Consider the following 9,282-nt stretch of genomic DNA (forward strand, 5'->3'; position numbering starts at 1 on the left):
GCCGTGCTCCCACACAGGTTGCAGAATCAAGCGCCGTTCCTTTATTACTATCTATCTCTCTGCCCATGCCGATCACGACGTTTGGCTGGCGTAGATCGTTTCCCTCTCCGAGACACCGAGTTCTTTGGTTCGTTCTGTTTGCTCAGGCGCACGTTTCGTTGCCGCGCCGAAGGCTGCGTTGCTCGACGCTCACCGCGTGATAGGTGGGCGCAAAGTCCGATGCGGGGCGCCTCGTAAGTGATCGCTGCACCGTAGCGCATTGTCTTACACCCCTTGGTGGGTCGACGGGAACGCTATCGCGTTCCACTCTTGAAGACGAAGCTTAAGCGTCCTCCAATTTTGTTAACAAATCAACTGGAACGCCAATGCATTTCTCCGCAAAGTTCGGAAATTTATGTCTCGAAACTGGCGTCGTCTTGAAAATTCGTTCCAAATGGATCGGCCTTGTGAACTCCACGGCTAGAATTTGTTAATTGCAATATGCGCCATAATGTAAATAGTTAACAACTTAATTAGCTATTCTTTAATATTGTGCCGATTTTGCATCTCAATCTTTGTGCAAGTATTGTCCGCCGCTTCGAGAACACCAGCTCATGAACTTGAATTGTGATATCTGCCACAGGCAACTTTTCAAGATTTTTGAAAGTGTTCGCTGAAACACTCTGTATATATAAATTGTTGGATAACTCTATATGTACCATTTACGAGGGTAGTTCCTTCAGTTTTCGGTCTGGCATCTGGAACAAACAGCACTTTCAAGACAGCCGCCCCAGGCAGGCAGCTATTAGGAGGCCAGAGTACGAGCTTCAACTGAGCGCGCTTGTTCGTGGTAGCAGGCGCTCGCTTGACCAACTATAGACACGCTAAGTGGCAATAATGTTAAAAAACTGAGTTCCGCTGGCACAGCTGCGCTTCCGAAGCTTCAGAACACCCTAACAAAATCACTCATCTCAATAGGCACATAACCACCCAAAGAAGAGGACTTAAAGAGCAAGAAACCATCCAAATAAGCCAAGCCCTCCTCATAAGCCGGATAACATATGACACCCCGTATCTATTTCTCAGAATGCTGTCTATTGCCCTCACCAAAAACGAAATCAAGTATCTGGCTGTGATGCAATAGGGGTTCATGCTGACCTAATGCAAAAGTTATTTTTTTATTTCTTTTGCTCATGCATATAGTTCTGGCGATTTCGCAAATAAAGATCAGTTGAAGTCAGCGCCTGCGTTGTGTTCTTCCTTCAGTCCTCTTCTTTTGCGCTGTGCAATCATGTCGCTATTTCTCAAGAAAGTTGAAATTGAAAGAAAACTCAACATCGTCATCAGAAATGCAATCAAGAGTGCACTAAGACCGGTGTGACCTCAAACACGACACTCCTCAAACTTGGCATCTATAACATCTCAGAAGAATTGGCTGAAGCGCAGATGACGAGCCAGATGGAACGCCTTAAGCTGACTCAAACAGGCAGAGCAGTACTGCGCATACTTGCGTACAACGAAAACTTCATAGCAGATTCAGACGTGAAAGCCCGATTTCCGCCACTACTGCGAGAGCTTATCTCAGTTGCTCCAATACCTCGCAACATCTATGCAACGCACCACAAAGACAGAAGACAAACAAGAGTTCGAGCGCTAAGCAAGAGATACTCAAAGCACCGCAACACGGGACATATAGATGTGCCAAAGTACCCAGGTACAAGAGCATACGCAGTTAGCGTGATCAGCAACCAAGGGAATGAATGAGCTAGTCGCTGCTGCCATACCAGCCAGAAATTCAGAAATCGCGGAGGAAGTTTGTGGCCATCGTCCCCGGCATCGCCACATGCGAGGACGAAGCCATCATCTTAAGTGACTCCCAAACAACGTGTAGAAACATAAAAAAGACCGAATCTCTGCCGCAACAGTGAATATTCTAAAAGAAATTACAATATGACAACAACTCTCTGAGACGTACGTCGCATGGACCCCAGGCTATGAACACCTGGCAGGAAACAAAGCAGTACATGCTGTCACCCGAGAGCATATCAGCCGGTATTTCCTGCCGCACAGCCTCGAGAAACTGACGAGGGTGGAGAGCATTCGCATCAACTACGCCATAATATTGCAACTCCACCGACTGGAAAGGCGACAATATCCACTTCCGCATCCAAAACTAAGCAAGGAAGAAGAGACTGCTCTCAGCGGACTACAAACGAATACATATGTTCATGGTATTATCATACAACGGATGCACCCTCCAAAATTCTTATAGCCTATGCCGATTTTGGGATGTGCCGGACACGACATTCATCCACAGTCACATGAAAAACCAACTAGCCCGAATCATCACTCTTCTAGAGAACTTAATTTGCTGTTAATGACGTATTTAGAAGTAGGGTATAACTTGAATCGATCAAAGGAAACTCCCGAAGTTTTTTTAGTAGCTGGATCACTGCACTGCGGCCACACATTGAAGAAAGTGAAATGAGAAATTAAGATCTAAGGGTGCTCTAAGGTAGACACAAATCCGGATTTTTGCAACGTGGGTGGCCTCACGGTGGACTTCTGGTGTATTACTATGAATTGCAACGTTATCGCAAGTCGGCGACACGTATCACCTTAACAAAGCCTGAACTTTAGATATGTTGTTGCTGCATTATTAGTTAACGCTTATCTAGATTGTCGAAAAATGGAGTCACGATAAATGGTAAATAGAACATCAAGCCTATGCGTCACATATATTCAGGGCGAAAGAGGTGCCAGGCACGAGATTGCTAGTGAATGGGAATGATTTGCGTACTAGATAGCTTCAAATTTGCATTCAATATTCCAAAATTGTTGTTTCAGCCCTAATTAGTAAGTTTTATTTAATCACGTGCTTAAATACATGATAAATACACACGTGATAAATACGTGTGTAATGTCCACCACGGGGATCATAAAACAAGTGTCAGAACTCACATATGGACATCTGTACGTAAATGACGATGTTTTCTTTAGTGATAAATATAAATAAATAAACAGTCACTTTGTGAGCCGTGGGCGCCGCCTACTCGGATGAGAAACAATAATGTCGAGACACGTATAATTCACGTCTATTTCGCACGTCATTGTAAACGACTCCACCATAGGAATCATTAAAGTAAGCAGGAAAGTTTTTACACAAGTAAAGTAAAAAAAAAACAGCAGACTTGTGTGACCTTGTGGAATCACGTCACAATTTCCAGCGAAGTTGTTTCTTTCGAGTAGACAGTTGTAGTTGTTTGTAATTAAAGCACACATTTTAACACATTGCCGGCATGTGGCACCCGCGTCGGCCCTGTTCCCCGCAGACTACAACGCTGTCAAACACTCTATAACAATTTCTTTCTCCTTTTTACGCTCTCGCTTTTGTTTCTTTAAGCCGACGCTGTACTTCACCCACACGCTTTGAACTTCGCATGCATATCCGTCATAATGTTCTTCCATCTACCAAATGTAATCTGTGTGGCGTATAGTTCTCCTAGGACGATGGGTTAAATTCTGCGCTGCTATTCAGCGACCTACTTTGAACTTCGCCTACACATTACCCATAACTACCCCCCCCCCGCCCCATATCCATAGAATATAAACAAAGTAACTCCTTTATTCATCGAGTACACCACAGGTGTCTTACATAATGCATGAAAATAGGGAGGAAACAAGGGTTCGGTAGTTATTTGCAATCCTTGTTATTAATTTACACACGTTAGCGTTTCGCCACACATTGAACATTACACGCACTCAATTTTCACCAAATGCAAACACGTTACGATGTAAGTTCTTTCGGGATATTGGAAAACACAGCGGATAACGCATTGTATAACGCATTGGAGCACTTGACAAAGAAAGTTTTCACAAAGGCTGTAAGTTATGCACAGACATTTAACCGTTCGCTATAATGGCCCTTCCCCTATTCTCTTTTACTGAAAATTTCGTCTTAACGGCCGTTTTAGTTCTACATGGACGGTGGGCTCAATTTTGCGCCGTTCGTATAATACAACTATAACTTTCAGAGTGCTTCCATACGTATTCACTGAATATAGGCCGCAATTGACCAATAAGCTCTGAATTTTGCCTAAACATTTTTCTCTTGTTTCCACCAAATACAAAACAAATTCCTCGTTCAGTTCGCCTACGCCATGGGGTAATACTATCATGCCTCGTGGTGCGCATGAAAATAGGCAGAAAAGTAGTATTCAAAAATTACTTGCATTGGTTGTAATTAAGGCAGACACGTTACGCTTTTGTTAACACACCACGCCTAACATGGCCCCCTTTTCACCTAATGTGAACTTGGTTCCATGCGCAATCATCGTGGGACGTACGGCAATTTTTTTTCCATGTACTCTAATATAACAGCACATATTTAACTTCGCATGCTCATTGGCCATAATGTTCCTCCCATTTTCACTAAAGCCGATCCCGGTGGCAATTACACTTTTCTTGGAACAGCGTGCTAAATTATGCGCTGTTCGTAAAGCACACCGATAACCTTCCGGAGCATTTGGATATGTAATTTACTGCATAGGATTTTAATCACGGAAAAGCTCATAATCATGCCAGAAACGCTGAAGTTTAGCCACACATTATACTTAAAGGGCAACTCCGGCGTCTTTTTAACCATATTAGGGTATTGTAATTTTCGAATGTCATTGACAGTCGTATCACCGGTAGGGTGGTTCGATTTGCTTAGAAACTCAATTATTTTAAATAGCCAATAAGCGAGGCACCGAAACCGAAACGGGTAGCTGCCTCGTGTGATGTCTACGATGAGTCGACGACGTCAGATGTACACACTACCGTGATGCAAACACGCGCAACGCGTGGCGCTAACGCCAAGAAAGCGAAGCTGACGACGTCTTCCGACGACACGGGGAGCTTTTCTAGCCCGCTCGAGCTACAGACAGCGGCGATTTCGGCGACGATATGAGAGCTGAAGAATAGCCACCAGCCTTTGACCGGCGGCTGCCGCGCGAGGCAGCTGTCGAGCCCCAAGCTCAACGCATTGGGCTGCGGCAAGACGCAGCGAAGTACCCGTCGCCGAGTCTGTCAAAAAACAATGATCGTCGGCCATTGTCCCGTAGAAAAGGGAGCCACCTTTGTCGTTTCTGGGCGAAGTGGCGGTGTAGACTCAGACATCACAAACACATGGTGGTCATTAAACAGTCATACAATTCTGTGAATGAATCCGGAAACACGCAGCCACTCTCTAAAATTCATTTTCAGGAAAACTAAATGATTTGGAGTCATGTCGTTTGACACAGTCAGTCAGAGTGCAAAATAGAACGTATATTCAAGATTTTGCTAGGGTCAGTGGACCATTGCCGGAGTTGCCCCTTTAACATGCACCTCTCTTTTCCCCAAATGTATACTCGGTGTGTTGAATTATATCGGGACACTTGGATACCTAGCTGGTAATGACATATAACGCTTTCGAGCCCCTGCATAACGACTTTTTCGCAAAGAGTGTAATTAACTGACGTTCTTCGAAAGTTTCCTCATGCATCACGCATAATATGCCCATTATTTCCTGAGAATGTCAACCTTGTGGTACGTTTCGTTCATTCAGGACATCGGGCAAACTTTCTGTGCTGTTAGTAAAATACGCTTGTTACTTCTGCTACACGTCACCCAAAATATGACACCAATTCTGTGCAAATATGCAATTGCTAATGCCTTTGCTTCGTTCAGGGCAGCGGGGAAAGGCTTTTGTCGTTTTATTAACGCCTCTACACAGCCAAAAAAACGAAGATTTATTCTGTGTCATTTAGCCATTAATAACCAACCAACTTGAAATTTATTAGCGTTTTATCACTATAATGCTCTCTACTTTCCCTCGAAATATAGCTTACCTATATAGGCAACGCACTTTAAAAAAAAAAAGAAAACATAGACACGAAAAAATGAAGCGCTGATACAATTCAGCGCTTCTTGGGTACCCTCATTGTTTGCATCCATGTGTTTTTTTCCAGTGCACTCCTAAACAACGTCATGAATTACCCACTAGCTTGTCAGAACGTCTCAAGCTTTAAATGTAAACTGAGTGAATTATCCAGCTTTCCCAGGACAGCACTGAAACAAGCATATAACGTTTCGAGCACTTCTAGTCGCACTAGCTCCTTCACTGTAAAATCTTGCGCAGCAGTGTTGGACGCAATGCGAACATTTAACAACATAATAAGTCTGTAGGTACAAGCTGCCCGTATACCATCAGAAACGATTATTAGTGTGCTAAATTACTCTCGAATGCTTTGCCCTCAATTATCAGCATTCGCAGAAATTACACTAAATATATTATTTTATGAAATGTGTAGCACACCCACGCGAACAAAAAGTTAACAAGCTTAATTAACGAATGAAAACTTATGAAGAACTTAAAAGAAACCTCAGATGTGCCCGACAAAGGCCTGGCAAGGATATATTGCGGCTCAGGAATGGGTGGAGGAAGGGGGCTCGAATCTTGTCCCTTCCCCCCCACCCCCCACCCCCCGTAGTTTGCGCCTATGGTCGCGAACAATTATGGCGCGAAGACAGATCGGGTATTGTAGTGGCGTATTTTTCACTAATGAAACGCTTTCTTAACTACAATAATTAAATAGTGTGAACCAGGCAGTATGAATTTGCACACGTAAGAGGGCTGAGTGTGGGTTGAATGGCATCCCAGATGGCGGAAGCGTACGTATTCCTGTTAAGGGCGAACTATATATAGTGTTTTGTACAGGTTTAATTTTAAGGATGAATGTTCACTGGGAAAAATTACGGCGCGTGTAGCCAGTCGTGCATTTCTCATTGCGAGTTACGGAGCCGACGTGTATCCACCAAGACTGGTCATCAATATTAATGCGAGTGCTACCGGTGTCTAAGGGAGTTCCATTAAGGGAATACGTGTAGTCCTTAGTGTTGTTAAGGTGGTGAGATATTATCATACCCCTACAGTTCTTTATGTTTAGTAGTGTAAGTCATTGTTTGTTGAATGTTTTGGAAATCGGTAAGGTTAGTTATTTTGCGCTAAATTATGCAATAATTCGAAAAATATTTAGTGGATGAAAAGGCAATGCAGTCGCTACCAGTTTTGTGATATAATGTAGTTATAGAATGTAGTCACTAGCAGTTGCGTATTCGTTTCGCTTAGACAGAACGTCTTTATCCAGTTATAGAGATTTATGTCTATGTTAGGTTTACTAAGATTGAAAAGAAGAGGGTAATGCCATATATGGCATAAAATGCCTTAGCGAAGTCGAGAAAAATTCAGCCGACGCCGAAACCGAGGTCTGTAGCAGGTGATTAGTAAGTGATAGTAGCTGGATGCCAGATGAAAACATTATTAGACATGCATGCTGGCGGGTATTAAAGAATGATTTTTCTTCGAAAATTCGACAAGATGCGAATATAGGACACGTCATCAGATTTTTCAAGCAGTGCAAGTAGTGTTAAAGATATAGGACAATAGTTAGCTCGCTAATACTCAAACACAGTCCCACATAACTAAAAATTGGATGTCGTTCACCTTAATTTCTGATGAAAGAAAGTGCATCTTTACCAAAAAAAATCAATAAGACCTTATTTGAGTAAAGCCAAATTAGTATTGTAATTTAATTATTAATTGGTTTACCGAGCTATCACAAATGAAACCTTGCTCCATTTCATCAAAAATGCTACTATAGGCTATGCGTTCAGTTTCTCGGGATTTAATCAGAATGTTGAGGTATCTAACTAAAGGAAAACATGAATTCTGGGAATTTACGTTCGAAAACCGCGACATGACTGCGAAGCGCTGGTATTAGGGGGTGGGTGGCTTTCGAATTAACTTTAACCCCTTAGAGTTCTTTAATGTGCGCCTAAATCTAAGTACACGAGCGTTTTTGTACTTCGCCCCAGTCGACATGCGGCTGCCGCACTCGGGATCGAAGTTGCGACCTCGAGCAATGCTATAGGCGCAAAGCTACCGCGGTGGGTGCAGTAGTGTTGATTTGACGTGCGCCCGCTTATGTATTGTCATCTAGACACTACGATGCTTTAATGCGGCTTTGTGTCTACATGCTCTGCGTCAGTTGTACGCTTGACAAATATGCATGGTGTTTATTTTTGAGAAATAGCAGAAACGTACCGTAGCGTACGTTGAACTTAAATTTATCCGGTTTGTGCGCAACCGCTGTCGTGTCTAGTAGTAAAGCGTTTTCTTGCTTCCTAGCGTCGCCTTTTCTCTCTATCGCCGTTCCCCTATGCATGGAAATTGCCAGCGAAGAATGGCAAGACTTTTATTCACTCGTTTCGTGACTGTGTCGGCTCTCCCCATTGTCTCCCTACCTCCTATCTACTATTTAATTACCTCCCTCTGGGCCGTTGCACATTAGCACAAAGGTAAGCGCTGCAGTTTCCGCAATGGTTTTGTGGGGGGTCACGGATAATTAGAGCTGTCAAGAGATCTGTAGTGACGCTCAGGGAGCTCCAGAGGACACTGTGCACCTGCAACGCGATGGAAAGGTCCAAACGAGTTTCTCGGTTTCTTGCGTCACCGTTCCTTTCTGCTACGTTCCCGCCATATATACACACACACGCGGAACCGCCTATCGACGCCGCGAGCAAGACAGCGACAGCAGCAGCAGCAGCAGCAGTGGAAACGTCGAATGAAGAGGCAAAGAAAGCTTCGCTTTAAAATGAAGTCAACAGAAGGAAATGACAGAAGGAAGGTGCCTGCAGGTTTTGCACCTAGGGCGACAACATGCTTTTAACATGTCGCCCTAGGTGCAAAACCTGCAGTCATCTTCAAAGTGACATTAAAATTGAAAGCACCGCAAATAGTTCTACACATGAAGTCAGATCTAGCTTCACTTGTACAAGTTCGGATGTGATTTATATGCTTGAATGTTCCTTCTGTAAGAAACAATATGTCGGTGAAACAGGACACTCAATGAACGTCAGATTAAACGGACATCGCGCGGACACAGCTAAAGAGCTTCCCAAAGCCGTCGCCGAGCATTTCAACCAACCAGATCACAACTTTGATGAACTTAAACTCTACATCTTACAGTCAAATTTACGTTCTGAACGAGAAAGAAACTACAGAGAATCATACCTTATCCATAAGTTCAAGACACTGCAACCAATAGGCATAAACGTTTCAAAGGGAGCTTTAGAATCTATTCGCTATGCTAAACTTCAAGCTATAGGCAACAGCACTCAGTTTGATTTCTTGGCGTATTCCCCCCCCCCTTTTTCCCTTTCCTTTCCTTTCCTTCTTTTTTTGTCTCAGCCGGTGTGTCAGACGCCCTGACACGCCGG

This window comes from Dermacentor albipictus, chromosome 1 (assembly GCF_038994185.2).
Source record: "Dermacentor albipictus isolate Rhodes 1998 colony chromosome 1, USDA_Dalb.pri_finalv2, whole genome shotgun sequence".
NCBI classification, from domain to species: Eukaryota; Metazoa; Arthropoda; class Arachnida; order Ixodida; family Ixodidae; genus Dermacentor; species Dermacentor albipictus.